The 26,342-nt window shown below is 40.8% G+C and overlaps 1 protein-coding gene across 3 annotated transcripts in view; it reads left to right on the top strand.

Annotated features, from left to right (window-relative positions):
* The window catches only part of nrxn3b (neurexin 3b), a 324,595-nt gene that overhangs the window by 185,677 nt on the left and 112,576 nt on the right, over nt 1–26,342 (top strand). The gene's annotated exons all lie outside the window — the stretch shown is intronic.

Raw genomic sequence — 26,342 nt, 5'->3', positions numbered from 1 at the left:
TTTCCATTTTCAGAGTTGCTTGAAAATCAGCGACGGAAAGTGGAAAAAGAAACGCTAAAAAATTTGAGGAGGCTCACAATTGGTGTGAAATCCAAATAAACCTTCTTATTTTAGCACAAGGGTGCTATTCCACTGGGGATTATTGGAGATTAGGAAAACCAGTGAATATAGAGTTGGAACATGCACTGCAATCCTGTTATCTGTCTAAAGAAGCATGAAGGTAGTGTGAGATGAGATCGAGTGATATCCATTTCCAAGATAAATGTTCTTTGAACATTCATCCAGGCCAACATGAAAAAAGTAGGATTTTTATTCTATAACAAAGCTAACTTTAGAATTTAGGTTAATGGAAGCGTATTATTCTGTGAGACCACTTTCGTGAACACATTTGTGTTCTCGTATAGGACACAAACTCTCTCGTTTCTCTGATTCAGTCTGAAAGCTCCTTTCGTCTGCTCCTTTATTCAGATGGGTCAGCACGGTGGATGAATCAGCATATTTGATTTAGCACAGATTGGGGGTTTTTTGTTTGTTTTTACATCGGATGCCTTTTCTGCTGCAAGCCTCGCTGGGATTTGTGTACTGTAATGCCCCAAATACAAGAAACATGCTTTTTATTTGTTTTTGGTTTAAAAGGTTTCAAAAGGCTGATATTCAAGAACTAGACAAATGTTCATATTATTAGATCAACCAGCTTTTTGACATGAGAGAGTTTCAGTTTGTCTTCTACAGAGACTGTTTAATTGATCGTTTGTAGCTCCAGTTTTCTGTCTGTTTATAGGCTTTACTTATTACTGTACTTTGATTTTTCCCTATTAAAAATTAGATGCTTTAAGGAGAAGACTTCCCTCAACATTAGAGTATAAATGGGGGGAAATTTCCCAGAAATTAGAATAAATCTTCAGTTTGAGGTTTGTTGCCTGGTTGGTTTGTTGGTTGGTTGGTTGCATGGTTGGTTTGTTGGTTGGTTGCGTGGTTGGTTTGTTGGTTGGTTGGTTGGTTGCGTGGTTGGTTTGTTGGTTGGTTGCGTGGTTGGTTTGTTGGTTGGTTGCGTGGTTGGTTTGTTGGTTGGGTGGTTTGTTGGTTGGTTGGTTTTGTTGGTTGGTTGGTTGGTTGCATGGTTGGTTGCGTGGTTGGTTAGTTGGTTGGTTTGTTGGTTGGTTTGTTGGTTGGTTGCGTGGTTGGTTTGTTGGTTGGTTGGTTGGTTGCGTGGTTGGTTTGTTGATTGGTTGGTTGTCTGGTTGGTTGGTTTGTTGGTTGGCTGGTTGGCTGGTTGGGTTTGACAATTACCAGATGAGCAATGATTCAAAGGAAAAGCTCAAAGTGAAACAGATGACCTCTTAAACCCTTCAGCAGAAGAGAAAGGTTTGGTCCCCTCACAGGCTACCTTAATGACTCCACTTTTACATGAAGGCAGGCAGCTCGCATTCCCTCTAAAAGGCAAAGGAATGGCAGGACAGGGCACAACATAGGCATGAGACAAGGTATGTTGCAAGTGTATGGGAGGCAGTGTCTTTTTAAAAGCCTAAAGCTGTCATCAGCATGCACAAAGTTTAGAGACATTCAGGCAGATGTCCCTGCTCAGGCTTGATTGCCTTCACCAAGACCCATCACGGATTGCACTTAGCCCAGCTCGAGTTGGCAAAAAAAGACACAGAATCCCGAGTTATTTTTGCTATGCATGGTTCCTCCATTAGGTACAACTGAAATATTGACGCTGCTTGCTCTTTACACTGCTCTCCTCCATGTATCTTGCATATCATAGGTCAAGAATTAGCTGAACTAGACTTCTCTTTTAGCCAATAATGGATTTTCCACTTAAAGTTAAAAATTTGGCAGCGCTCGATGGCTTTTTTTTTTTTTTTAAATAGTTTTTTTTACTGACTGTATGGTTCGTTTCCAGGCCCAAGGCTCTTACAGAGAAATTTTCCACATTGCAAAGATTTTTAAAAAAGCACAACGCACATGTCTGCAACATTATTGCCAAACAACTTCAACAAGCACATTTCACATGTGATGTTAAAAAGTGATGGAATCAACTAAAGGTATTTATATGGGTCTTGTCTGTTTTGTGTTTATGCTACAATATTTACTTAGCATCAATTAATTGCAGGTGTTTTTCACTCTCATCAAATTGTTATTGTTGGTGTTTTAATTAGCTCTACATTAAATAGTTAAAAATCATGTACAATCAGCATATGCAGCATTCAATTAACAATGATAACAAGCCAATAAATGAGAAAACATGTTTTATGAATAGCAGCATATGGAAAGTACCTGGCCTGATAATTAGAGCTTTATGCAAAACAAACTCGATGTAGAAACATCATCTAATCTTGTTGCAAACAATTCTCCTATGAGAGTGAAATAAGTGGTTTGAATACCTTAGATAATTCTCCCTGATGGGTGTGTATGTGTGTGTTTTTGTTTTTATGCTCTTATTGTGTATCTGCCCATCAATAAAGGTGAGTGCACACATGTTGTATTTACTCATGTCTTCTTACCTGCTTTTTGTAAAGCCAATTACTGCATGTCAATAATTTAGAGTTGAACTACATGGACAAACGTATTGGCCAGTCTGCATATTGCTCCTCAACTGCTTTTATGGCATCGCATTCTTGTTTGGCTTGCAGTCTCCCTGTTGGTGCCTCCCAAAGGCCTCGATGAGGTTGAGGTCAGGGCTCTCTGTGGGTCAGTGAAGTTCTTCCACATCTAGCTATCATCTATAAATGCCTTTAAGGACCTTATTACTTTGTGCACTGGGGCACACTCACACTAGAACAGAAAAGGGCCTTCCTCAAACTGGTTCAACAAGTCGGAAGCCTAGAATTGTCCAAAATGCCTTAGTAAGCAGAGCATTGATTTCCCTTCCCTAGAAATAAAAGGCCAAGGCTTAGCCCAGAAAACAACCCAATTGCATTATGCCTCCTCTATTCTCCAGACATTTACCAAACCCAGACTCAAACATCGGGCTGCCACATAGAGAATTATGATTTGTCTCGGTGTAGAATACTTTTCTAGAGTCTACTTGCAGTGTGCTTTTACAACACTTGCATGACCAAAACACATTTGGCATTGTGCTTGGTGACGTAAGGCTTGCATGAAGCTACTTGGCCATGGAAGCCCATGCAATGAAGCTCTTGGAGAACACTTTCTGTGCTGGAGGTCTTCCCAGAGGAGGTTTAGAGCTCTGCAGTTGCTCGAGTAAAGAGAACATCGGCAAAGTTCCCGTACTGTGCACCTCAGCGTTCAGTTTCTTTGCAACACTGACTGACGTGTTGCAACAGTGGCGTCATATTACAGTGTCACAGTCGATTTCAGTGAGCTCTTTACAATTATTTGTTCTTTCACAAGTGTTTGTAAAGACTGCCTGCATGGCTAGGCTCTTGATTTTATGTGGCAGTGGCACTGAACACACTTGGATTCAAAGATTAACCTGCAGCCTAATCCATATAGAGCATATTTTGTGAATTTCTTGCTATTGGTTACCACAAAAGCAGAGCTAGCCAGGCCATTATGAAATAGGTTTATGTCAGATACAGAACTTTATTCAAAATTTCCTCTGTTGGGTTTGTTTATATGAACAAGTTTCTGTTCAAAATAACTTCAGTTTTTGATTATTTGTTATTTTTGCTTGGTTGCTTTTTGGTTTTTGTATTTTATTTTTACCTGATCATTTCAGGACAATACACTTATATACCGCAGCAGCAGTTACTCACCACTCTGTTACTTTGCAGTTCCTCCTTCCAGTTCCATTTACAAAAATGCTACACAAATTATCGAAGCTCTTCAATCTGAATGAAGAGAAATTGTTGTTGTGAAAATGAAAGGTTTTTACCGTTAAACTGTGAGAAGTGCTGAGGCTGGCAGTACACAAGTGTGTAAGAAATAGCAAAATATAACCACAACAGTAATTGTGTGGAAAAATAGCGACTTGTTATGTTGTTGTTGTCATGAAATTAATCCTGCAGTAATGCTGCATTCAACAATCATGCCTTTATAACACAGGCAATTGGACGGAAATAATTAGAGACCAGTCTTTATTTGTTTGGGCTGTCCGAGCAACAAGCTGGTATTTGCAGGCATTCATCGATTGGAAAATTGTTTTTCAACTCAAATGACTGAAAATCTCGACAATTTTAATCGATTTTCTGAACAAATAAACAGTCATTATTGTTTTTTTTCTCATTTAAAATGTTGCAAATATTATTTCACTTGTCAGGCTTGTATTTCAAATCCAATCCACACCACAGTTGTTGACCTGTGGGTCATCACGAGTCCCCTTCAGTGCCCAGCTGCCTACTGCCATATCTTTACCTCCCCTGAAAGTGACCTGATGTCTGTGCATCCACACGTGGGAAAAGGCAACGCGGCTTTGCAGCCGTAATTACGCTCCTCCATATTCATGAGAAAGAGAGAGTGCCCGGTGCGAAATGTCAGTGTTTTTCCCACAATGCTTTGTCCTGTCCTCATCCAGCTCTAATTGGACCGGTGCAGGTAGCCTAAGCAAATAGGAAGATGGAAACCAGCCTGGATTGTGGTCAAAGGGGCCTATGGTTGAATTTTATCGCCCCACCACAGTATCAGCACAGAGTCTCACCAGGACAGGATGGCCAATATTCAGCTACCCTGGGGTAATTAAAAATGTCCTCCATTTAATTTACACCCGGCTGGCGAAGCATGATATCATTATTGGAATGCATTATAACTCAAGGTTATTATGGGTTTTATCTGCTGTGTTTTAGAGCAGGCAATTGTAAGATAGCGGAAGCTACAGCGCTGTGATATTACAGAGAGAAAAGAAAGGTGCAGCAGTCCTCTGCTCCGTGCATTATGTCATCGTTCGTACCCCCCTTGGGATATGACCCAAAACATTTCTACACATCATAAGTTCCAGGCCGTTGGCAATTTTTGCAGTGACAGCAGTGTTGTCGAAGCACACCTGGCGGAGAGGTTTGCATACCTGCTGTACACCAGCATATGTTATATAGTCTAGTTTTTTTTGTCTTTTTTTTAACACCATGCCAGGATGCTCTCAACCTCACCGAGAACACAAAGACAACTCAGCAAGTGAGCATCGTCCCTCCTGTCACTTTGTTAGCAAAGTGAGACAAGGAGCAATATAAGTGTGTATCCGTTTATATATGCGCGTGTGCGTGTACAGAATGCAGGAGCAGAGGGTAGTAGGTGAACGTCTATTGTTTTACAAATTAGCTGCCAGTCAACCTCCAGATGGCCGGTGGGTGACGCACGTGGGCTGAGTGGCAGGTGCGAGAGATTCGAGAGCTTTGTAGGTGCCCCGTGTTTGCTTTTGTCAACAAAAAAAAAAGCAAAATTGAGGTTGTGAACGATAGCAGAGGCGTCAGGGTTGCTTTTGAATAGTCACTCTGCCAGCACTCGAACGCACAATGACGCTGTTTTCAAACTACGCTATCTGTATTGTTGTCCTCTCACAAGTGGAGTTGAGCCTGTGGAATCTTGGATAACACCATGATGGTTTTTAGAGGAGGCGTTGAATTGAGTTTTTGACTTTTCGTTGCTCAGAGTTATGTAGCTATTTAGCTTTCTTTATTCTCTCTCCCTGTGAAGGCTATTTTAGTTACACAGCTCCTTTGGATGCAGTACTCTGTCAGGTGCAAACACGTTTGTGCCCACGCATGAGAGAATGCACCTATTTGCATCGTAAACTGTATATAATACAAGAATGTAGCCGTGATGATGTCACCCGCTCGAAGCAGCGACTGCGTGCACCACGATTGGAGGAGGGAGTGGAGTTTTTAGCACATGCTAACAAGTTTTGTTAGCAAGGTGCAACTCCAAGCAAGATTTGTTGAACAGACACAGATTTGGGTGGGCTGTACCTATAAATAAGCACAACTACAACAAACTACACACATTTTCAGATGACTATTTAACAATATAATGTGCTCCAAAATGCACCAGTCAGGAGATAAACTGAGAGGTGCAGACATACAGCTAGCAGGCTAGGCAACACCCATCTGTCTCTCACGGTGCACACACTGCTTATAATTTAAGTATTAAATACAATTTAAACAGGATATGGCCACCAGTGTAGGAACATATGCGTTATTAAGTAACACGTTACAGTAACTACGTTATTATTGTGGTAACGAACACGCTAACTAGTTATTATGCCCAAATCAGGAACACGTTTATCGTTACTGGGTTTTTTATAGGGTTGTTATTCATTACTTCGTGTGTTGCGTTCAACTTACCTTGGAAATCGGAACACGGACGTGGGAATGATGTCACACTCAAGTAAACGGCGTTCTGTTTAGCCTCGTCAGAGAAATTGGGATTCCAATATGGCGACGCCCTCGAAAACGGTTGTTTTGCTAGCCCTCTACAAAAACAAATTACTACTAAACACATATGCAGCTCATTTGCTGTCTGGAGATACCTACATCGTCCTACTCGGAAGGCCGAATTTCAGAGATCCGAGTACAATCAAAAGCACCACGACTGCAGTTTCCGTGTTGGACATAAAAAAGTGCACGTGACGCTGTGACTAGAATCATGGCGGCAGTCGACGGCGGTCCAGGCGTGGGATTTCTCTCGTGGAAATATGCACATTCAGTTAGGGAAGCAACACATTAATAAGAGAAGTCTGAGTAAAACCAAAATTACTTTCCCTAGTAGCTAGTTACTTTGAAAATAACGAGTAACTTGAAGTAACTGAGTTACTTTTGATAGAAGTAACTAGTAATGTGACTAAGTTACTAATTTAAAGTAACTTACCCAACACTGATGGCCACTGGCCTTGGATATCAACACATGTTTATCTGAGATTTAAAACTGAGAATTTTAACGTGGGATTCCAGGATGATCGACTTGCTTTTGAACCGAGCCTCAAGTGGCTCTTTTGAGGAACTGCGGTTTTTAGCTCTCCTACACCAGCTGCATTTTTCAGCCTGCGACTTCGCCGCTTGGTTTGCATCGGTGTGAACACACGGGTAACTGGATGGCATCCATACTTAAGCATGTGTGTTCATATAAGCACAGGCAACATAAACACGTGACAGTGGTAATGGTTTCTCATTCCTTTGCCATCCCATAAGCAATCACCTCAGCCTCTCACTCACTGAGCCATCACATTTACCACACACACAGCACAAAATCCTTGGCCTCTTTCTCCCTCAACGAGGTATGATCCATATTTCATACATTGCCTGTAAATCGCTTGGCCAGAGCTGTTGTGACAAAGCCCTGGAAGTGGCAGGGGGCAGATTGGCTCTGTGCCTGACGCTGACTGTACCTAGAATACAAACAGCCTCCACAGAAACTGTAAAATGCTGTATATGGGTGTTTTTAGTGTCAATTTTCAAGGTTGAAATGCTCCCTATTACTATTTCATTGCAATCTGGTGTGTTGCAATAGTTTATCATCATACTGGCAAACCAGTGTGTATTCATTGGAACCAATTTGCCCGAGTGCATTTAGATAGGGATTAAAATGTTGAGAAATGGAAAAAGGCATCATCGGGCTTCGTGAAATAGAGCAATCAAACTCCCATTCTGCTGTAAAGCGGTGCTAATTCCACAAGCCCTCTCCACCCTCTGTCTTACATCAAATAACGCAGCCTGTTTGAGGTAAGCATTTATAAAGTGCGACTAACACAGAGTCTGGGTAGTACTTCCCTACAATATACCGGGAAATGTTTTTAAGTGCATAACCATTAAGTCAAGTCATCCGAGTCTCTGAGCTCTCCGAGTGTTACACTTTGATCCTTTGGCGTCAAAGTTTATCACTTCTTCTCCTTTGATGGAGGAACTCGGTTGTGTGTTTGTGCATGCGCGAGTGCCTGTGTGTTAATACGTACTGAGTCTTTGATCCAGGATCACCTTGAGGACAGCGGCTGAGGCAGCGTTATGTGGGTGACAAAAAAAAAGATATATGCCATAAGCTGCTCTGTAATATAAAGTTAGAGCCAGCAACCACTTAGCTTATCTCAAAGATTGGAAATCTGGAGGAAACCGCTAGCCTGGTTCTGCCAGTTTAAACAAACAAGATATATTGCACAACTACTGAACTTTTTAAGGTGCCAGTAGGCAATGCTACGGAAAGCCAACTGGCTGCTGGCTTCAGCTTCAAGTACATATTGAACCAATACAAGCGTGAGTGGAATTGAGTTTCTCATCTAAGTCTCGGCCAAGAAAGTAAATGCGTAAGTGTATTTTTTCAGAATGTTGAACTTCAATCAAATGAAAATGTATCGATTCCAGCAAAATGCACATGTTACAATGTTACAAAGAGATGAGTGTGAGGACAAAAGCAGCACTTTTTAAATTGTGCAGTCCAGCACAATAAAAGCTCTCTCTCTCTCCCTCTCTCTCCTTATATATAGAGATATGTAGGTTATAGTCAAGATGTTAAGGTAACTCTGTTCGTTGGGTTGCGCTTTACCATTTTCATGCACTTGTTTCTTCCTCAGCTGGCTCTGGGTTAAAATCATATTGAACTTCAACAAAAACCACACACACACACCCACACACACACTAGCCTTTTATTATGGAGTGAATATTTATTGCTGTGACCTTTGCTGGGATACCGTCACATTCCATCCCATTACACAAAATGCCACATAATAACATTGCCCTGTCACTTATTCCTGTTTTTGATGAGTATGTGGCAGGATGTGGGTGTAGGGCGCAGTATCAATGGATCCATCTTTGCCAGTGAAATGACAGAAACAGCAGTTTTTGTGAGTCGTATAAAAGACCAGATTTTGTCAAAGAGCATTTTAAGCCTGACACATGATTGTTTGAAAGCATTTTTGTGTGAAATGCTACAGTAAGAGAGTCATACAGACCTGTCCCTCTGTCTTTTTCCATTTGAACGCAGAGAGCTCGATGAGAGATTTTACCCAATCAAGGAGGAGGGGAGGTTGAGCAGTGCAGCCCCACAGAGAGCATTTTATCTACTCTTTTGGGGAATGTGCTTTATTTTCACAAGTGTGCAGTTAGTGCTCTGTTGCATAACTTTGATGCACACAAATGGAGATAGTCTCCCTCTTTATCTAATTTATCTCCCCACACACCCTGCTTTTTTTCTTCTTCTTTTGACAAAGCCACCCGAATCAATTTAACTCTGCTACTGCTCAAAGTAATCTCTGTAGGCGAGGCTATGCATTTATGCTGAGCTTGGCCTGTGTGTCCAATGTGCTGCCTGCTTACTTGTGCATATTGCATGTGTGGAAAGTCAAGGCCATCAGACAGCTATTATAAAATCGAATGTCTAAAGAATTAGACCAGATTATTTCCTAATGTGATGATTTTACTACCCTCTTCATACGTAGATGTGTGGCACGCACTACCCATTTGCTGTTATATGCTTCTGTTTTTTTAGCTAAGACCTTTGTGTGTGTGTGTGTGTGTGTGTGTGTGTGTGTGTGTGTGTGTGTGTGTGTGTGTGTGTGTGTGTGAGAAACATGATGCAATACCATCACAAAACACTACTCTCAGTAAGATGCTGTGGGTGAGGAGAGGACGACAAGACAAAGACACGCTGAGGAACCCATGGTATCCGCAGCATGTTGCCTCTCTCTGAGTATTGTTCTGCTGGTCCGTCTCTTCCTGTTAAAATGCTGTTCTTCCTCCTCACAGTCGCCAAGTGCTCAAAGGGGACTCTCTCTCTCTCTCTCTCTCCGTAATATTTTACATCTTTACCGCTCAATACAAAGCACCACGAGATGACTGATGCTATAGAAATAAAAGTTAATTGAACTGAATTGAGTGGTTTATTTATTTTGCTTAAACCTTTATTTGAGTCATATATATTTTACTGATTTATATATGACTTTATATATGACACCATTCTATTTTATAAATTATAAATGCATCTAGTTTACACATGCTTCTGGTCTCTGTTACCACAGGATTTTGTTCTGTTGTCGGTGAAATCAAGATTTTCAGGCGCCATTATCTGCTTCAGTCTCTTGTCATTGTTTTCATTTGAATTTAAAGACTGCAGGTGTTGCAGTTAACTATATGAATATCTGCTCCAAAGATGTCATAAAAATTGTAGGTTGTAACTTTGTACACGGTTAATGTGCCGGTGCAGAAGTCTGTTGCATTGACAGCTTAATTCCTTACAGTTTTTTTTATTTGTGAGATATAAAAGGAAGAAACAGACATCTGTATGTGCAGAATAATTTTCTGTGCTGTAGAAACAAAGTCTGTGGGGATTGCATCGTTCCAAGTGCCTGCACTCAAGGGAACACATTGTGATGTGGGTTTATCTTGAATCAAGTTTTGTATGAAACCCAGAAGAAATTTTAGCAGTTCAGTCATTTATTTTTAGCAGATTTCCACTGGAAAAAAATATCTTTACTGCCGCTTCACAACAGCTCGCACGATTTCATCGCACGACCTTGTTGTTTGACAATTTGATGCAGATCTCTTCTCATCATGCGTCATGTATTCTCATTTGTGACAATTTGGAAGTCTTTGCCTGCGTTTTGTGCGTTCGTGGCACTCGGCTTGGTTCAGCTCAGCACAGCTCAGCCTGAACTGTCGTCCAGTTGAGGTTTCAGGCTTCATTCATAAGTCATATGGGGGGGGGCTGCTGCATTTTTAATCTTTCAAACAAACAGCCACGTTTCAATTGCTGCTTGTCAGTTTTGATTTTGTGATTCATTCATTATTAAGTGTGTTAGGCTGCAGTGCAGTGCAACGGATGGATTACTGCACTTTAGCCATGGGCGCGGTATGGCTGTGTGTGTGTGGGAGAAGAAGACAGATGTGCGATTGCACATGTGCATGTTTTCATCCCACCAAGGACGGCTCTCTTATTCGTTGTATCGTTTGAGAGGTGTAAGGCGACACAGAAAAACAACAGCCAAAGTTCGAACACGTCGAACGTTTATTTTGGACGTGCTTTTTAATCGGTCTGCTTGATTCCTCCATCAAAATGTTCCAGCTGTATCAGTGCTCTGAACGTTGGCTGATTTTTTTTTTAAGCTATTTTTTTCCCAAGGACAAAAATGAACCTTCAAGCTTGACCTATCTTTGATGTTACCAGCCGTTCTTATTTGCGAGGAGATTGTTTTTCACCCCACTGAGAAGATGATTTCACTGACTATGGTCTGCTGTTCAGAATAAGTTATCCCAACAGCCACTGACCAGATTGCCTTGACATTTCCTAATATTTATGGCAGCTTGTTGAACCTGTACAGTCTTCACCTTCAATAACACTTCTCCACAGCCATCCTTCTGATGTTTCTGCTGACCTTTAAGCTATTCTTTTAGTACCACCATTTCAACATCGCACTGAATAGGTTATCATACAATTTCACCTGCTGTAATTTTTTATGGCTTATTGGGGATAACAGACAACATTTGTGAACGCACCACATCATCAGCGTTTAGCAAAGACTTGCTTATTTAGGTGACCGACAGTTGTAAAGTAATAAGAACATTTATTTTGAGTTCTGGCCTCTAATAAAAAGTTGTGAGGAAATAACTGGCTCTTTAGCTAAAACTCATAAGCTGCCTGTGGAGTAAGATTTGAAGTGGATTTTAAAACCTATTCTGTGGTTGTTTTTTGTTTCCCACATCTAAAAATGGTAATAGCAATAGAGTGAGCCACAACAATAAAACCAGGATCTACACAGCGAATCTGTTAGCTCAAACTTTTGTTTGTTTGAGGCAATGATTATGATTTTATCCAATTATTTTCCAATTTCATTTGTTACATATAATATTTTAGATTGCAGCTTCTTTAACTTTATTACATTCATTGAGATGTTGTTTACCTTCAGGCCAAAAAGGCCACAATTACACATTATTTACTTTGCAAATTGCTATGAAAATGATAAGTGGACAATTACATCTGCGCTCATTCTAGAGCCATCTTCTGGACACACGTGGCATTTTTCTGCTGCTTAACAATAAGGCTTTAGGCTTTTATTTTATTATTTTTTTCCATTGTATCCTGTAGGGGGGCTATTCTTTAGATTTTTCGAAGTTATTTCTTCTGCATATAAGAATAACAGTTGAGTGTGTAATGAGTTGATGCCCTTGTTAGAAGGGTTTTGGTGAATGGATGCTTTAAACACTGTTTGTTCCACTGCTGTCAATATTGTTGATTTCCTTTATCTGCTGGGGAGCTGGTCATGTGTCTCCCGTGCCAGGCTGCGATCCTCCAAAATGTCATGCAGTGCTCTTTTTCCGCTGCCAATCCTCCTTTAAATCCTGTCACTTCAGACGAGAGGAAGTTTGTGTGTGGGTGCGTGAATGTGGAAACATCCAACTCCACCAGTTCTTTTTTTTTTTAATAATAAAGGAAACTAAAAGAGCAAATCTAAAGAAACTTTGATTAACCTTGAAAGTCAAAGTAAAATCATGAGTAGGTATAAAAACAAGCTTTTATGTTTCATAGACATTTACATAGAATTTTATAGAAAGTCTCATTTTCGAGATATTCAGTGTAAAATGATTCATTTTGAACATGAAGTAAATTTTGTCTTTTTTTCCCACCAAACATAAAATAACAACAGTTGTGATAACTAATTAATTAATTACAGAAATGCTGCTTTTTAAATGCATTTTTAATATATTTTCATTTTAAAAAATTTCTGGACATATTAATAGATTCGTTTAATAAAAATCAGCTGATTAACTAAAACCATTATTTGCAGTGCTCCTCTCATATTTCAGCATCAACACAGCAGTAATTGTGTCACTTCAGGCTGCCGTTGAATCATACAGAAGATGATGAATGTCTTGTTATGGGCTGCTACTCTTCAGTTATGAATCATGAGCTGAGGTTAATAGAGTTAAGAGTTCTTATCCTGCTTTCTCCCGAGTCCCCACTCTTCTGTGACATTAAGATGTTTTTGCGCTCCATTTGCCCGTGTGCAGGGCAGGCAGAACAGGCTTCATCTGTCACAGAGAGACACCGCAGAGAAATCAGAATGTAAAACACTAATTAGCCCTGATCCTGACGAGGGTTCATTACCGAGTCAGCGTGAGACTCCGTGCTCCCAAGGTTCCTATTGGTTGGGAAGTTGGGAGCAAAATACGCAGCATTTGGGATTGAGGCGCTGGGTGTGGCAGTGCAGCAGAGGATCAAGTTGTGCAACTGCTACTGTATAATGTGTGCGAGTGTTTATGTAGTGTACAGGTGGCTCGTTTGCTTATGCCTGAGTGCATGTATGCAAATGAAGGAGTGGCTGGTGAGCGGCCGTTGTGGCGGCGGTGCAGATGAGCGAGAGCCTCCATCTGCAGTATGAATATATCTTATTCACTGTTGAAAGGCAGAGCATCCCCGATGGCTTGTTTCAACCACACTGTGGATTAAGTGCTCACTCTCCTCTACTGTGCTATTAAGAGAATAAATAGTCTGGATTATCCACTGTAACCGTCGGGGAGTGAGTGCAATGAACATACTGGACATATTGGTTGTTTCTGATGATAACAGCACATGTTGAAAGTTTGTATTTCTTTGTCAAATGTTTTTTTTTTTTTTTTTTACGCAAGCGCAGGCTGGGTGTTGGCATAGAAACAATACCGTCGTTATTTACAAAAAGCATGTTTCATTTCTTGTGCTTGATGCTGAAATGAACTGTCTCCACCTTTTTATTTAGAAAACATCACCCATGACAGAGCGCACACCACCGATGAGCCCTAACTCAAGATTGCGCTTACACACTATTCTGCCCTGTTTAGTTAATCTGCATTTACAACCATGCATGTGCCTGAAAGAAAAAAATATATATCGGCCAACATATAAAATTTTTAAATCACTACATCATAGCATTTCAAATTATTGGTTGAGTTTTATTAAAGATGAAGCAACTTGTTTCCCTGCATCTTAAAAGATTTTATTAGAGATGTACCAAACAAAGCAAAAGGATTCAGACAGCATATGAAATGAAGCCACACATGTTGTGTTACCAGATAAAAACCAAAAATCATCCTGTGATTTTTAGATTTGAATTCTAAGTGATTAGAGCCCAACTGATACATCGGCTGATATTCAGCCGTTTGCTGATATATCGGTATCTGCATTTTTATCAGCTAATAAATACAATAAATAAAGTGAATTTAAAAAGCATAGGCGAGAGAGGAAAAATCATTATCTAAGTAAGAAGTCATAAATAAGTACGCACGACAAAGCTTAGGGAAATCTGTTTATGTTTCATGTGGCAGAAAGATATATCGGATTTTTAAATCGCTAAAGATCAGTATCCGCTCAGCCCCAAATGACCCTACGCCTCTCAGGTTTTATTAGAGCTAAAGCAGCTGGTTTCCAAGAAATATACCAAACAAGGCAAAAAGTATTTACACAGCATGTGCAATGAAGCTACAGGTGTTGCTACCAAATGGAAAACAAAAATCAATGTAGCTGTGTATTTTCTGTCAGCAAATTTGCTCGACTCTGGGAGCTGATACTAATTAGCACTGTGGCAGGATGATTGACATATGTTCACACAAAGTCACAATCTCAGCTTCCATCAAGGTGTAAATGACATATAGAGAAGGTGAAAACCACAAAACAAAAACCATAACGATATCAAAATGTAAAAAATCGTGAAATATTGGGGCGTCTTTCATCAACTGAAAGATTGACACGAACAGATAATTTGGATGAAATGTCAGAGATGACATACCTCTTTGTTGACTTGTCAGCTTTCGTTACGTTCTCTTCATAAACGATCAGACTCACAGCATGAGAATGACAGTCAGTCTACCCTGAGAGCAGACGTGGAAGCACGACGATAACTCTTCTCGGTAAAACTGAAACATCAAGTGAAGCTTAAAATCACTGCATGCAAATTCAGTTTTCACTATAAATTCAGGCCAGACTGTGCTCTCGTGATGATATACAGTACTTAACAAAGGCACAAGCTGCTCTTTACCACCGATTCACATTTTACTTGCTTGACAAGTAACACAAAAAAAAAACTCAGGAAAAAGCTACCGTTCATCCCTATGTCAGGCACTTTGAAACACAAAGTAACACAAAAATGTTAGCAAAGTAGAAGTGGGTGGGGCATAGTGAGAAAAAAGGGGTGATATCAGGAACATCAGTGCGGTAGTAAAACAAAATCATGTGATTAGTTGTGCAGTTGGTGCTTATATGCTTTCAGCCAAGTCTGATCAGACATTACAGTTTGAATCTTAAACTAATATTTTAAAATTCAATTCAGTTTTATTTACACAGCACCAAATCAAAACAACAGTCGCCTCAAGGAGCTTTATATTGTAAGGTCGACCCTACAATAATACATACAGAGAAAAAACCCAACAATCATATGACCCCCTGTGAGCAAGCACTTTGGCGACAGCAGGAAGGAAAAACTCCCTTTTAACAGGAAGAAACCTCCAGCAGAACCAGGCTCAGGGAGGGGCGGAGCCATCTGCTGTGATTGGTTGGTGTGAGAGAAGGAAGACAGGATAAAGACATGCTGTGGAAGAGAGAAAGAGATTTATAACAAGTATGATTCGAACTCACCAGTGTCAATAGTTAGCAGGTGGTGGTGTGGACTGTATCTAACTAATTATGCTTCTTGGCTGCTACTCGGCTACATCTTATTATATCTGGTAATATAGCACGGTGGCACAGAGGTGCAATGCTAGCACTGTAACAGCAGAGTTTGACTCCCCTGCCTCAGTACAAAGCACAATGAGCCTAAGTGTGGAGATGAGCATGAAAGCCCATCTTTCTGTGTTGGTAGAATGGATTGATAGTTATACAGACAGTTATGTGGTACGTGAACTGCTGCTTTCTTTCAGCATAGATCTGAAACTCTTGTGCATTTGGATCACATTCCCTCATTTTAGGAATGACATGTATTGTGTAGCCCGAGCAGACTCTGATCTCTGTTCCCTCCCTGCTCTTGTTCATTTGCCAATGAAACAAATCCAGCAATAACTGCGCCACCGTGTGCCTCAGATAAGGACTCCTCTTGAATGGGGGGGAGAAAAAAAGTACAAAGGGACATCTTGACAAATGCAGCAAACCAAAGCAAACTGAAGCTGTGAAGTGGCTGTGCTTGGCGCCTTCTCAAAGCTAACAATGAGTCACACGCTGGAAAAGTTTTGCGTCACTTATAGCACATTGATGAAATGGCTTCCACTCAGCGAACATGCGTCCCCCTTGCTGTTTTGGAATATCTCGGTGTTGATCCAGAAGGTCAGCAGCGAAAACGCTGAACGCTCGCGTCAAATCGCATTACGGCTTGAGAAGAAACGTGATTAAACTGCAGTTTGACTTTGAGTGTTTATTTCTCCTAAGGCCTAGAAGACAGTTCCCCCTTCAGAAAACAGAAAGAAAAGATTGACAGAACAGGGACTGGAAGCCTTTCTTCGCTGTCATTTATATTTGAGTGGGGAGAGATTTCACCCTTTTTTGAAATTCACTAAATCTGTTTCCATGTGCATTATGCATGGGATTTTTTTTTTTTAGTTCAGTGGTTTGGCTTCAATAGGCTTTCAGAAGCATCAAAACATAGAGGGAGACGAGGTCACATGTAGTTGCAGGGAACGTGACACCGCGTCACCCCGAGCTGGGCTCCGAAATGCAACTCTAGGAATAGCAGCTACACTGGTCCCACTACTGTTACACATTCCTTTCGCTCCCTTCATTATTGTTTTTTTTGCCTCCCATACTTCCATACTTCTTTTCCTCTGCTGTTCATTCCCTCGCTTTCCCCCTCTCTCACATCTCCTCTCTCTGTGACTAAAGGCAGCCCACTCCTCTGCAGTGGCTGCCTGCCTCCCTGATTTGCTCGCTGCTCAGGGAGGATTTGCATAGGCTGGCCCACTTGCCGCTTCTCCCCTCCCCCTTCCCCTCCTCTCCCTCCCTTCCTCCGTCCCATCATCTTCGCTTAGTTTCACCTGAGCCCGCTCCCATCCTCTCTTTCTCTCTCTCTCTCCCTCCACCGTTCTCTCGTTCTCCTGCACCCCCCCCCCCTCCCCTTCCTCCATCTCGCTCCCTCCCACCGGTTTCTCATTTTCTCATCCTCCTCTTTTCTCTCTCTCTCTTTATCTGTCTGCAAATCTGTCTCTTTCTCTCATGGAGTGATACAAAGAGCTATCAGTCTGGGTCTCCCTGGGTTAACAAGCCAGACCACTTCACCTCTCCAGGGAAATTTTTTTTAAAAAGAAAAGAAAAGAAAGAGCTGGAGAAAAATGAGAGGGAGGGGGGGAAAGTCTGACAAATACTGGATCGAAACTTAAGGATGGAAATAAAGAACAAGTGGAGATCTTCACCTTGCACTGATGCTCTGTAGCTGAAGAGTGAGGAAGGAAAGGAGTGCGCTGCAGCCGAGGCGATAGAGAGACAGAGAGCTGACAGTTTGTCCGCGCCGGAGTGCGTGGAGCTCCTCATCTTTCTGTCGTTCCCTCCCATCATCTCTCCCTCCTCCCCGGTCTCGTAGCTGAGGCTGTGTGTTATCTGTGGCTTGACAGAGCGGGGCTGTGCACAGCAGAACGAAGCGGAGCGAGCGGGCTGAAGGCTGCAGCGTGGGCTGTCCCTTCCTGTCACTCACTCTACACCCGCAGGTGAGGAAGGGCGCACGGGGACAAATTCCAGGTGTCTCCCACCATTGAGTGCACGCTCTGTCTTGTCAGTTGCTCCTGCGCACACACACGCACACACACACACGCAAGCAGGCTACCTGGTCATCAAAGGAACAGCCACGGGGTGATCCTGCCGAGAAAAGAAAGTAAATACATATTGGATTCTGGTTCAAAGAGCCAGCAAGCAAACGAAGAACAGCGGGATATCTGCTGCCTTCCAACCAGTGGAGTCCAAGAGACGAGCCCGGGCTGCATTTTGTTTGGGGGGAACTGCTGGATCCTACCTTAACAGGGAGCTTTGTTGATTTCTCTCTGCTATGGAGTTTGCTGCTGTATTCTGGCTACGGGAAGGTCACTTTTTCTGAGATCCGCGCACATCTCATTTACTCTCTTTCAAACATCCAGTAGGGGGGGGGCGTGAGCCATGCTCCCCAAAGGAAAGCCCCAGGAGGGCCAGCTGATCTGGATGTTGCTTTTGGCTGCGGGATGGATGGTGCTGGGTTCTGCTCGGGGCTCCTCGTCCTCATCGTCAGATCTCCATCTCCTATCTCCTACCTCCGGAGCCCCCCCACCCCCAGCCCTGCCTCGACCCAATCACCCGCAGGGCCCTCAGGGGCCCAGGCACCACCAGCCACCTGTGTCCATATACCGCTCCCCGGCCTCTCTACGAGCTGGCCACGGTGAGTCCCGTCACCTGTCACCTTGCTTCTATCTCCCTCTCGTCACCGGCTCTCCTGCTCGCTGTCCATTTATCATTATGAATGATCAGAGTGAGAAGGAGCCATCTGTAACCAGCTCTCTGTCATTTTCTGTCTCTCTCTATATAACTAGCTCACTTCCTCCCTCCCACTGTCCCTCCGTTATTGTCTTTCTTCTTCACTCTCCCTCTCACTCATCTTTCCACCACAGCTAACGATAGCTGACAGCAGCTCTGCATCATGGAGCTGTACATCGTCTATGAAATTATAGGTTTAATTGTCAGTGAAAGGCACTGACAAGCAAAACACCCACGGTGACTCTATCAGCTGAGGAGCAAGCGGTGACTCTGTCTTACCACGATCCCTGTAGGATTAACACTTTGGTAATTGATGATTGATAGAGAGTAAAAGGCTTTCAGATGGTTCTCCACATGCTGAAAATGTGCTGTAGCAATCCTCTGTTTACAGAGGAGCTTAACCTCAGAGCTGTTAGGATATCGTTACACAAAATGACACGCAGGGATTTTTTGTTTGTTTTTTAAGTCAGGTTAAATTTTGCAACCTTTAAAAGTGGACTGATATAGGATTTCATGCGTCTAGCAGCAACATGAGCGTCTGATCTCTGCAAGAGAATGCACACGCCCAAGAGGGGAAAAGCAGCGGTGGTCAAAATGCCTTTTTCAATATTGACTTTTGTTTTATAGGTATTTAATGCGATCTGTTTGCACCATTAGCTGCAGCCCAGACATCAGTTGGGGGATATTTAGTTTCTCTAATAGTACAAGGTGCCGCTTACTGTATGGCCATGTCGTCATTCATTTGAAGCATTTATACATCTCTCTGGATTGGTTCTCTGATATCCACTTACGAGGACATTATCCTGCTACTGTTCTATCAAAATTTTAAACGAATATCCTCATGTGGCTCTTATTTTTCTTAAAAACAAAAATAAGGTAAAAAAAACAAACAAAATCTGGTAATTCTTTGTTTATAACATTCATCAGGTCCCAATCAGCCCAAATATCAAAGAGAAATTTAAAAAGCATGCCGTGGAAGAGTTCGGGTCTTAGGAGGTTAAGACAAACTGAATTATCAACTAAATTCTGCCTGTGAATCATGGCTTTACGCTACTGCCTCATAGTAGTGGCGAACAAAATCAGCAGGCCAAATGCAAAAGGCCTGAGCTTTATTTTTCACCAGCAACGTTTGGGATATCCAGTCTGTGCCCTCGTGTCACACTAGATCAATCAATCCCTGCGCGGGGATCGAATCTGTTTAAAAAGTAAATTCTAGATAGGTCTGTGCTTGACTCCTTTTAACACATCGAGGGCTCATTTTTAGCACGTTGAGGGCTATTGGAGCAAATGAGCCTGACAGACCGAGAGGTGGTGGAGAGAGAGAGGATCTGCATTACTAATGTGGAATGTGCAAACCATACAAAGTGCAAGTCTGGGCAGGGACTGGGTGGCAGCCATTTAAAAAGCTGTAATAATGATGGTGCATTAGAGATCGAGTTGGCAGAAATATTCATTTTTATTTGTTTTGCTTTTTGCTTTTTGTCTCCACACAGATGCTGCTTGAAGAAAGCAACATGTGACTTTTTTATGTACGAGCTGAACGGTTTTGTTTGTTTGTGTTAAAACCTTTAAATCTAGTCGGGGGATAAGGACCTTATCTAAATTGTATCTACATGTTATAGGCACTTTAATTAGCTGCTCTCCACCACACTTCTCTATGCCTCAGTTGCAGAATTATATAACTGCGCGCGAGTTGGTTCTGGTTGACTTTTGTGTACATTTGCATGCAGAATGCGGTGACTCAGTCTAGGGCAAGATAAGAGAGAGGATAAAAATCAAGAGATTATCAGACTTGTGTGTCTGTCTGTGTGTGCGCATGTGAAGGCTATTTACAATTCAGCAGCAACCGACTGACCCTGGTATTGGCGTGATTGGTATTACAGATTCTGAGGTACACTTTGGAAAACTACACAGACACAACAGATACATACTAATGCTCACTTGTGTAACATATGTATAGTATGTGAAGGCACGCTGCCTGATTCATGTGCATACATAATTTATCTGTACAGTATATTAATCCTTGCACTAGCTGCATACAGTGTGTAAACTCTTAATTAGACACAGTGAATTGGAATGATTGTCTCTGTCACAGAGCAGCAATATTAATAAATAAGTAGTTTGGTCAGGCCATTATATCCATGAATATCTAGTAACAAATTATTTCTGTGTTTGATTTATTTATTTAGCAGTTGCTGTTTCTCAAGAGCCTTTAATTGTTCACAGGATGTTGCATAAGCATAGAAATTCTATCATTCCTGAAAGCATAATAGCTTTTATTCCACTAGACGAGACTTTTATAATCTCCCAGGTGTTGACGAGATCGTCGAAGGTTTTATTTGTTATTTTATTTTATTTTTTTATTTTATTTTTTTTTAAATGAGTGAAAACATGACAGACCGGATGTGCTGTCACTATCACTGCCTCTGCCTCGGGATGTGTATTTTCTGAGCTGACATAAACAATATTCAGTGTGTTTCATGTTCCCCGTAGCTGCTTTTCAGTCAGTGTTCTGGTGCTGCCAGATGACCTGCTGTATAAATTAATCAACGTTTAAAAATTGCCCAAAATATCTCTGCTATACTGCTTACATTATAACACGCAATCATCCCAGCAGAGGCGCATGTGTGTCTGTGCTTTAGGAAACACATCTAAGTAAATAGGATAGAGGGGTTATTCGTCAAATTCAGATCATGTGTGCTGTGCTTCGTATACAGAGTACGTGCACAGTGGGAGTGCTGAAAGTGATAGTACAGACATTATTGTTTTACTAGAAATTGAACAGACTTTGTTTAAAAGTGAATGAGTCAACTGAATAACAAATGTGAGAGTGGTTTGACCTGCTTTGAAGCTTTGCCCTCAGCACTTAGGAGGAATAATAGAGAGAGGTTGAGAGAGCGCGTGTTGTTTGCCTGTGTGTGTATGTGGCAGTCGTTTGATGCGGGATCACCTTGAGGAGATTGGCTTTGGCACCACACCATGTAGAACGGCCCTATGCTGTACTCGAAGTCTCAGGAAGGTTAAAATGGAGAGAAGAAGGAAGGCAGATCTCTCATATATATATTTGTTTCACTTTCCTGACGTAAGCTGTAGCGCTGTGGTTTGAATAAAAGTATCAAATCCTTCCTTTCTTTCACAAATTATCGAAGGATTTTTTGTTTCCTTCTTGAGCCCTTGACACAGTGTGAAGGAAAAGTGGCAGTATTCACAGTTCAGCTTGACTGAAGAATGGTTTGTTCTTGCTGCTGGGAGTATAATTCAAAAGAAGCAAAAGAGTCTAATGCAGCCTTTGGATCAAGACTATGATGTGGTGAACATTACCATAAATATATTATAGGTGCGTTTCAGAGATCTCATGTAAAGTGGGAGGACCACTGTGACATCAGTAATATGCACTGGAATCATGCTGAATTATTTATGTCGTAGGTGTATTCTCTCTTCTCGTTACTTCCTTTTAGTTTTGTGCCCAGCCAGCAGCACAGCCTGAGTGGATGCTCTGCTAGTCCAGCTGATCTAGGGTAACATATTTAAACTAAATGATTGGTCATGCAGTTTAGTGCATTCATTTGCCTAGATCCCCACATAAGTCAAGTCGTAATAGATGATGTAGTAGAGTTTAGGTGTCAAAATGTACCATTAGCATCGGTTATCATGACATCCATGATAAAATGATACACTTTTTGCTTGCTAATTGTAAGTTTATAGCAATATGCTAGCGCTGTCATGATTCCCATGCTGTACACTGATAATTTAAAGGTCATCATATTAGGGGTGGGGGAAAAAATCGATACTGTGTAGTATCGTGATATTTTGTTTGCTAATAATGTATCGATACAGGGACAGCAGAAATCGATATTTTGTTACAAAAAAATGTTTTTGTGCTCTGACTTCAGAGCATTTTGATCCTTTTTCTGAGCAAGAATCCTGACATTCCTTCACTGTCCAAATGTGTTTAACTTGTTTTTTGGCAGCAACAAACATGACAGTTTACTTATTTTAATTTAAGACATGTTTTATTTTAATTAAGTTTAAAACTTTTTTATTTAATGTAAAATTATATTTTGTTTTAATTTACTTTCAAATTCTTCAGTTGCCGAAGGGGCTGCATAGTTATCATAAATTGCATAGTTCAGAATAGCTCGACTAATACAAACCGTTCAGCTTGTCAACAATAAAACTGAAATGAGAGAAAGACTGAGTGTGGACTTTGATATTAGATAAAATGAATATTGATAAAGTTTACCTTTATGTACAGAATCTGAATATCGCAAAATATTTTTAAAAATTGCAATAATATCGTATCGTGAGTTAAGTATTGTGATAATATCGTATCGTGCGTTAAGTATTGTGATAATATCGTATCGTGGGATGTATGGTGATTCCCACCTCTACATCATATACACACTAATTATCTTTATATTGCCTAATAAACATGTTAGCGAGAGTATAGCACACATAGATGTAAACAGGGTTATTTTTTATTATCATTCACATGTATGTGGAAATAATTGCATTTAAATCAAAAGAAAAGTAACAAATCATGAACCGAGAGTGACTGCCTCAAACCTCTTGGGCTAATAATGCTTTTATTAAAAAATGTTAACTGTGACATTGGCACTGTTTCCATATATGAAGGGCAACAGCTGAAATGTATTTTTCATATTGTAGCAAGGGCAAAAAAGAAAAAAAGAAAATTTAAAATGGTAAAGTATTTGCTTTCCTTCTCAGTAGGTTCAGTAACTTGTGGCGAGAGCATAGCAACACACTGGAACACTTCCTGTTGTCACAGCTGAAGTTATGAAAAATGTATTTGACCCTTCAGTCTCCTGTAAAATGTATTTGTCCAGGTGTGGTGGCTGCATAATAACTTGTCCCACATGTAGCACATATATGAATTATTCCAATGAACCCGGAGCACTGTACACTTTGTGTTGCTGTCTACCTTGATGAGGCGTGCGTGTGCAGGTATTATACAGCACATTGCTAAATGATTTTGCCCTCTGGCTGTTCATGATGGGCACAGAATAAAATAAAAAAGGAGCAAGATAATTGAACGATAGAGGAGAGGAAACTTGTGGATGTTCTGTTGTTGTGTACAACTGAAGAAAGACACAAAAAGCTGGATTTTCATTTGAAAAGATTTCCCTCCTCTTCTTCTTGCTTGACTTCTCGCCCTCTTTTCGACTTTTCTCCCTACTTCCTGTTTTTGCTCTAGGCAACAAATCGATAGGAAAAGCTGTTTTGGGGGCTTAATTATGTGGTTATTTCAGGTTTTTCCCTTCCTGGCCTCTGTTTTTTGCACTCACAAGCTTAGGCATTTTATCTTGGAGAAAGACAAGCCCGTTTTTCAGGCTGCCACAGAGAAAGGAAAGGAGGCGAGGAAGGAGGAGGAAAGGAGAGGGCAAGCGACGAAATGAAACAAGATGAAAAAGAAAAACTAAAGTGAGAAGACACAGTTGAAATCATTAATGAGGTGACAGTGACATAGCAATGCCTCCTCCTGCAAACTCTGACCTTTATTTCTCTATTTTATGCCTGCTCAGCTCACAAACTCAGTTTTTACCTTCCTCCGCCTGACTTTCTCCTTTCAACCTTGCCCATATTTCTTTTCTTTTACCACATATAGATAAACAGCTTCTTTTTTCTTCTAGAATTATTCCTTTCAGTGTATTTTTCTCCCTAAATCTGCTTGCTCTGCAAATGAACCAGAAAAAGTCTGTTCTCAGAAATTCATCCTGTGGAAACTCAGCGCTTTGCTTTCTCCACCATGCTCGGTCGCTCCAGCCTTAGCTTATTAATTATATTTATGCTCTCTAGCTCTTCCAATTATGGTGGTGGCTCTAACAGGAAGTAGTTGAACACATCTCATAATTATCCATCAAATGATTATTTATTTGAGCAAACCCCCACTGATTGTAGATCTATCTGAATAATATAACTGTAAATGAATAATCCATTCAGCAGGAATTGAGCCAAGCGAGGAGAAATTTTATATTTAATTCCTTTTTATGTTTTTTATTATATTCGTCTTCCATTGAATTCACTTTTTTTCTATTAGGATTTTTTTACTACTATCACACACATCACAAACGTAAATGTAGAAGAGTTTTTTTTCTGTCTTCACCCTTTCTTTTTTTTCACTCTTTAGTTTTGAGCCCAGAGCCAATTATGTTGAATAACTGTCTCTGTGTGTCACATCTGTCTCTGTGTGTCACATCTGTCTCTGTGTGTCACATCTGTCTCTGTGGAGATGGTGACAGAACCTCCAAAGGTTAGATTTCCTACGGAGGTCATGAATCCTGTTGGATGTGACCTACAGTGACATCATGAGGTTAAGTAATGGGTTGTTCTCTGGACCTCACCAGCGTTTGGTGACTTCACCCTGAGCTCATTATATTCTTGATCATAACTGCGACTGACACTTAAAAACATCTTCCAAGGGAAGTGCCTCATTTTCTCATTTAGATCTGGACATACGAGGTAACATGACCAGTTCTCACCACTGAAACCATCAGGAATTATTAGAGGATTTTGCACCGCAGACTGTGACCTTGAGGCCACCGAATGAATTATTTATACATGTTATAGAAAGGACCATCCTTCGTCATGCTTCCACCTATCCTCAGATGTGAACTAGTCAGCATTTAGCATTTAAGTGATTGATTCTTGATTCTGTCGCAGAAGTTATTGCTTCTGTTTTTTGGAGCACATTGAATCCACTGCCTTAGTAGTTTATACCACACTATTACTTAAAAAAATCAGCACAATTATTTCTTTATTCTTGGTATGAATTTGAGTACATTGCTCCTATACCAGCAGTCCCCAACCTTTTTTGCGCCACGGACCGGTTTATGCCCGACAATATTTTCACGGACCGGCCTTTAAGGTGTCGCAGATAAATACAACAAAATAAGACTAGTACCGGTACCGAATAAAATTCATAACACACGTGAAAAGACCCAGGAAAACCGAGTTAATGATAAAAACGATAACAAAATAACGCTGGAAACCGATAAAACCCTGAAAACCAAACATTTCACACCTGAGCCTCAACTCTCGCAGCCCGGTACCAAACGACTCACGGACCGGTACCGGTCCGAGGCCCGGGGGTTGGGGACCGCTGTCCTATATCATGCAATACCTTTTGTGCAATACTTTTGATAATAGTCAACGGTGCAATAGACTCAATACTTGAAATGTGCAATTCACTTGTATTTTTATTTTTATTCCTATTTATTCTATTTATCCCCTTCGTATATTTTATTTATATATGTCTCTGTATTTATATATGTGTGTGTGTGTATATATATATATATAATATTCTCCTCACGCTCTGTAACTTCTATCGGTGCTGTGCTTTTGGAAACCGAATTTCCCAGAGCAACCTACCCGAGGGATTAATAAAGTTTTATCTTATCTTATCTTCTATATAATACAGGAAGAAATGTTCCTGTTCAATTACAGTATCGGCAGCATAGGTTGCCTACTGCAATCAACAATCAACAGTTTCTTACTGTGAAAATGTTACAGAGCTGCAGTGTATAAAAATAAGCTCTACAGCACAATCCTGTGTGATCGCTATTAAACTGTTATTTTAGTGCCATCTCAATAATGATCACTGTAATGTATAACTCTGTATCCTTCTCCTTTTAGCCTGAATCCAGTTTCTTCTCTTCTATTATGATGATTTTTATTTATGTTCAATTACATTTTATTAATGTAGCACCAAATCAAAACAACGGTCACCTCAAAGCACTTTAAATTGTAAGGTGAAGACCCTGCAGTAATAAAGAGAAACCCCTAACAACCAAAGCAAAGCACTTGGCAACAGTGGGAAGGAAAAACTCCCCTTTAACAGGAAGAAAACTCAGAACACTTACAGCACATTTCACAATTAGTAATGTAGAAATGCAATTGTATTTAACATTTTAATAACTGCACTGAAGATAAAAACTGTGCGGATGTGATTGAACGCTACAGGGGTAGAAAACACTGTATTTAAAATCATGCTTTGCTGCTCG

This window comes from Aulonocara stuartgranti (genome assembly GCF_965226115.1).
Source record: "Aulonocara stuartgranti genome assembly, chromosome: 15".
Lineage (NCBI taxonomy): Eukaryota > Metazoa > Chordata > Actinopteri > Cichliformes > Cichlidae > Aulonocara > Aulonocara stuartgranti.
The sequence above is the reverse complement of the archived record's forward strand: the minus strand, read 5'-3'. Positions and strand labels throughout refer to the sequence as shown.